The sequence below is a fragment of the Pezoporus occidentalis genome, unplaced genomic scaffold (genome assembly GCF_034315485.1).
Source record: "Pezoporus occidentalis ecotype Australia unplaced genomic scaffold, CSIRO_AGI_Poc_V1 ctg11, whole genome shotgun sequence".
In the NCBI taxonomy this organism is placed as follows: domain Eukaryota; kingdom Metazoa; phylum Chordata; class Aves; order Psittaciformes; family Psittacidae; genus Pezoporus; species Pezoporus occidentalis.
In genome coordinates this window covers 9480552-9486283 of record NW_026912886.1, presented here as the reverse complement: position 1 = coordinate 9486283, position 5732 = coordinate 9480552, and the positions used below count along the sequence as shown (strand labels likewise).

The 5732-nt window shown below is 41.1% G+C and overlaps 1 long non-coding RNA gene across 1 annotated transcript; it reads left to right on the top strand.

Moving 5' to 3' along the window:
- Window positions 1-345: 345 nt before the first annotated feature.
- On the top strand, window positions 346-5347 carry LOC134167128 (uncharacterized). The gene is made up of 3 exons (XR_009966096.1): window positions 346-885; window positions 980-1168; window positions 4576-5347. It is a non-coding gene; the product is annotated as an uncharacterized LOC134167128 (long non-coding RNA).
- Window positions 5348-5732: the final 385 nt, after the last annotated feature.

Genomic DNA, 5732 nt, shown 5'->3' with positions numbered 1-5732 from the left:
AAATATGCCAACAGTTGTTGCTTAGAACTGAATAAAAGTTACTCTTTTTTTTATAGTAAAAAAAAAAAGTGTTTTGAATGATTTGAAGCTGCAATAACAGTCCTTTCCAGTCAAAGCTTACTCTTCACAACAACAGGATGCACTGCTCTATTTAAGCAAGTAATAATATTGGTTTTAGTCACTACACACACTTTGCTTCCTGTTGGGGGTATTGCACAGAAAACTAGTTCATTGAGTACCAGATAACTAATTCATTGCTTATTTACAGATTTTATATACAGAGATGTTTTCCAATACCATCTGTGTGTAAAGAAAATGTATCTTTGCAATAAGCTAGCATGATCTGTTTATTGGCTGTATGAGCTACAACGAAATTAAGGAGAGCAGCCTCTACAAGTCTGTGTTACTTTGTTAGGATTAACAAGGCTGTGTGTATTTAGGGTCTCTATGCTTCTGACTTACAGTCAGAAAAACTGACTGTCACAAAATGTTCATTCTGGTTGCACAAGACCTTTCACCCAAAAACTCCCAGTTGCTTAAAAGGCAATTACTGGGAGCAATGGCAAGATCTAGCCTAAGGGCTTCTGCATTTGCCCCCTGCTAATGATCTGCTGGAATTCTGTCATCTCACAAAACATGAGCACAGCAGCAGTAATTCTAATGTCTGTCGTTGCTTCCTTACTTATATTAACAGTTTATTTCATGGCTGACTTCCCGTCTTGCTAAGTTAGTTTCTCCATGTCAGGCTGTACTAATGAACAGAGAACAGATTCTGACCTCTCTCTTTTCCAGGGGAAAAAAACACAAGCTCAGCTGAAGTCAATGGAGCTGCTCTGCTTTGACCCGGGTGTAAGGAGGATAAGCAGGATCCTCATCTGCCTTCAGGTAAATGCCCTGGGGGTTTTCTTTCAGCCAAGCAAATGCTGCTGCTGACATTCTCCTAGAAGCAATTAACATTTCAATCATCTTCGTATTTCAGCAATGCAGTTCCTGTCATAGCGCTGAAGCAATAAGACATGACAGGCAATGCCCCATGCCTCCAAACTGAGAGGCTGTAATGACATCCCGAGGACTTCCCTTAAGGTGGAGGATAGGCTGGACCACCTTTAGAGAGACACTGGGGAAGGAGACTCTTATCAAAGCTGGTGACAACTTTTAGCATGCATAGGTAAACGAAGGCTGTGCTGTGGTTTCTAGATTTTTAGAGAAATGTATATTTTTTTATCTATCTGTATGTCAGTGGAGAGTGTTTAATCAGAACACTATCATCATTTGCAGATCCAGGGTTTTATTCATCATCTGAAGTCAGACTGAACATCTGTCAGCCCAGACAATTGTTTTAACATCTTCCTGCTGAGCTAGCCACTGCTGGGAAGAGGAAGGTGGTGTTAAGACACCATCTAACCCTAAGAGACACATTTCCTTGTCAGTGTAAATAGGGAGCCTCCTTTCAGTCCAGCAGAGTTAGAAATAAAACTGTGATCAGAATGGACCGTGCTTTTCCCCAGTGCCAAAATGGGAACTGGGTCACACTAAATAGTGCACATAAAGGGGAAAAGAGGCTCAAGGGGAACGTTGTCACTGAACTTCACCTTTATCCTCTTGTCACATGAATTACGGTCCCTGAACACTTCAGCTCAAACCATGTTTAGCTCCTTTATCTCTTACACCCCTTCACCATCCTGTTTGTTCCTTTGGCCAGGTCTTTCACTGCAGTTAATTGACCTGGTTTCACTGATTTCTGTGAAGATTGGCCAAGCCTCTCAAGCTGGAGAAGTGGGTCACCATGCACCATGTACACCAGGGCTTTGGGGGGAGGTTGCCTTGAGTCCCTCTTAACTGAGGAGCCTTTTTGCTGACACGTGAAGCTGCATTTTCTCCTCTATTTCACCAGACTATGATGCTTCCGTAGAAGGAACGCCTGGGAAGTGGTGTGAGGAAAAGGAGGGTCTGGTGACTCAACATCTGTGCAAACCCTACATATGTTGGTTCAGATAAATTGAAGTCCAGACTTCTTCAGTTTGAGAAGCTTCAAACAGAAAACAAAACCAGCAGATTGTAGCTCCCCAATGAAGGGGTTATTGCCAAACGGATGCGCTGCATCAAGCACTTACAAGAAACAAACTTATCCAAGAGGGAAGAATAATCCTTCTGTTAAAATTACTGCAAACAAAACTGTGAATGTTGCCATCGCTGTTGAAATTTGACAGAATGGAATTTCCACCCCTCAAAAAACTGCATTCTGTCCAAAGTGGGAAGCAGAAAGCTTTTTATTTAATTTAAAAAAAAAAAAAAAATAAAAGAAGCTACAGGATCTACCCTTCAAACCCACTTTCTTTTTAGACCAGGCTAAAATTACACTTAGAGTTGTATTAATTAAGTTAAATGATCAGCTCTGAAGAGACCCAGTCCAGAAAAACAGGAAAGTAACTTAGTGGACAATTTTATTCATTGCAATGGAAGTACTGGACTGTTTCAAGCTAAGCACCAGATTAAGTACTTAAGCAGTTCAGAGCCAAAATTCATCTAATTTCTGTAAGATAAAAACCAATCCCATTTCAGTGCAACTAGTGTGTTTTATCAGCTTCCTTTTGAAATATAGACCATAATACCAATTTGTGAAACAGACACCTCCCAGGCTGAATCACAGAGATGCTTGGAAATGGTAGTGATATTTGCTACAAAACAAAGGATCCCAATGAAAATTATGTGTTTCACACAGGAAGTTTTCCAGTGTCTTCCTGAACTTGTCAGACCTTCCTCTTTTGCTTTTCAACTCTGCAATGCAAGGTGGTAATGGCTATGGTTAGACTGAAAAAGGATGGCTAAGTGGAGCAGCAGACACTTAGAGCTACCTACCACTCTTGGTTCACCTATTCACCAGTGCCTTCACTACAGGATGTACCTTTGGTGACAGTAAGAAGCTAGCAAGCCCCTGGTCTAGAATGCAGCTCTGGCATTTAACATGATCACTGAAAGCCTTGCTGGTGCAAATCAGGCTGACTCAGAGGTGTCTTCTCTTGATAATCAGTGCACACAGATCAGTCAGCCTGGTCACTGCTCTGAAGGGCTGCGAGGCGTCATGTCCTATGGTATTTGTAGAATCCAGTCTTTATTACTTGCTAACAGACTTAAGCACTAAACTTGTTTTACTACTGAATGACGTGAAAGCAGTGAGATATTCATATTCTCTGGTTGTGGGAGAGTAAGGAATGTGTCCTTAGCTGTAGGACGGTGCTCAGCAAATCGTGATGGTCACAGAATTGTTCCAATTACACCATCAGTATATCTATGATTAATACGCGAAAGCCAAGGCAGGCAAACATATGCTTTGGGTTTTATCTTCTGCACAAACCTCTAATCTTTCCTCAGGATATTACCACGTAGTTTATCAGGACCTTGGCACTAATTTTTAAAACCTCAAGATTTCAGCCAAAAAGATCTGGCCATTTACTGTTTTTCTTTCTTATAAAGGCAGTTGTTGTGGTTACCTCATTAACTATTTAGCATCCTGCAATCAGCTTAGCTTGGCAAAACCTCAGCATTGTAAACCCTGAAGGGAAAATATCACTGCTCTCCCTAACTGATACATTTTGGTTAGTAGAGATTTAAAAACAACAGTAACAAACCCTTAATAAGATATGGTTGGCTAGAAGATACAAAATAACTATTAAGCTGATTTACATCTGTTTCCTTTTGCATTTATTTTGCCTTATCTAATTGCATACTTAACATTAATCTACTATCACAGTAACTTGGATTATTCTGTTTCTGTGTTTAGCCTCCATGTCACTGTCACTGAATTTCATTACTGCTACTTCACTAGCAAATAATGAGTGTCTTTTCAGTTATATACCAGACTCCTTCAGTCAAAGTGATTAGCAGAACGTCTCTTTAAAAACCTCTGTCAGACAGAGGTATGAAGAATGACTGTGCTAGCTCTAGTCAGTTCTGTATTGCCAGGGAGTTCAGATGTGTAGAGTCTGGCAATTATATATAAAGTAGGATGATATTCTGAAAAAATGGGGGGCAAATCTGTGGAAAGCTTTGTATGCTTCAGAAAAAAATCCCATCTTTTGAGCAAGCACATTTCCCTTAAAGTGCTTCATATATAACAGTGAATGTTGCACAGCAGGTTCAGCAAAAAAGGGAGAAAATTAATATACTTTTTAGTAGGATTGTAAATAATTTTGGGTGGTTTTTTTTTTTTTTTCCCTTTTCTGGCAAAGTTGAGTCAAAAATATGGTAAATGTTCTTTCCCTTTAAAGAAATGTGAGAGGCTCTTCTACTCATCATTTTTCAATGTTGAGGTGCAAAGGGCTCACTCATGGGGTATGGGCTGGGGTAGGATTGGCATTTTGCCACACAGCAGAGCACTTGCCCACCCACAGCAGTATAAGGAGCTCTCAAGGAGACCCTCTTAGCCATCCTGGCTGGCCAACATCTGTGGCAGGATGTGTCATCTAAAGACAAAATGGGGCCTGAAAATAAGAATATTAAGTGCTTCCTGAAAAGGGAGGGCTGACCTGAGCATGGCCCCTGTACTCAGTGTTGTGTTTGTTTGCAACTCTGCAGGTGCCAAGTGTGTTGATCATATTAGAAGAGGATAAACGCAACCTGATGAGGACAACTGCGATGTTCTGCGTGTTGGTGAGAATAATCAATTGCAAAGAAATGGAGTGCAGAGCCAGCAGAGCGAGCAGCAGTTGGCTGAAAAGGTATTGGGGTTGGAGTGGACTGCATGCTCAAGGCCAGCAGTGTCATGCAGCTCTTCATAACAAAAAAAAAAAGAGTAAAAAAAGGCAAACATCATACTGGGATAGATCAGTGAAAGTGTGGTCTGTAAGATGCGAGATCATCCTACTATTCCACTCAGCATGAGTAAGGCCACAGCTGGGGTGCTATATTGATCCTGGGCTATGCACTTGAGGACAGTTGTGGTCAGCTTAAGAGGTGAAGAACAGGGATGACTCAGAAAGAGAAGTGACAATGAAAAGTTGAAGGAACATCTGAAGAAATGACTGACAGAGGCAGTGACAAATCTGTAAATAGCTGCTATGAAGATGAAAAGAGACTAATCTTAATGACAATTGCAGGAAGGGTAGTAGTGGTGGGCCTAAATAGTAGAAACATATAGCTTGGAAATTAGAAGAATTGCCAATAGGAATAATGGAGGCACAATGGAATGAGCTGTCTGAGGTTGCCCCACTAGATGTATTTAAGAACAGGTTAAAACATGTTAGTTAAACATTGCATGGGTTTGCCTCCAAGCAAGACTGGGAGACCTCCTAAAAGGTCACTTGTTCCTATTTTTTTAAGCTTCTGTTCTTGGCTGTAATTGTACTGTTTTTTTTTTAAATATTAGGGAGCAAAAGACTTTTAAGTTCCCCTAGATGATGAACATCAGGGTTTGATCTTTCAGAAACCACAATGACTAAAAGCCATGTGTGGGAATTCCATTTGCCAGCAAAATGACTGAGAGCAGGACACTCTCTCTGTGAAGTGCCACCTCTTCTCCTCTCAGAATGTGTCGAGCTAAAAAGTGCAATATTTGGTTTCAAGTAATGGCAACAGTTGCAGAGAGCTGGTGAGGAACATAAGCCAGAATGTGTCATTTCTGCTGCCTCCACTTGCTCTTCTCATAGAGAGGAGCATCTCTGCTCATTTTCTCTTCCCATGAACAGCTGCTTTTCCCATTGGTCCCACATGCCCAATCCATTCAGCCAGCGCTG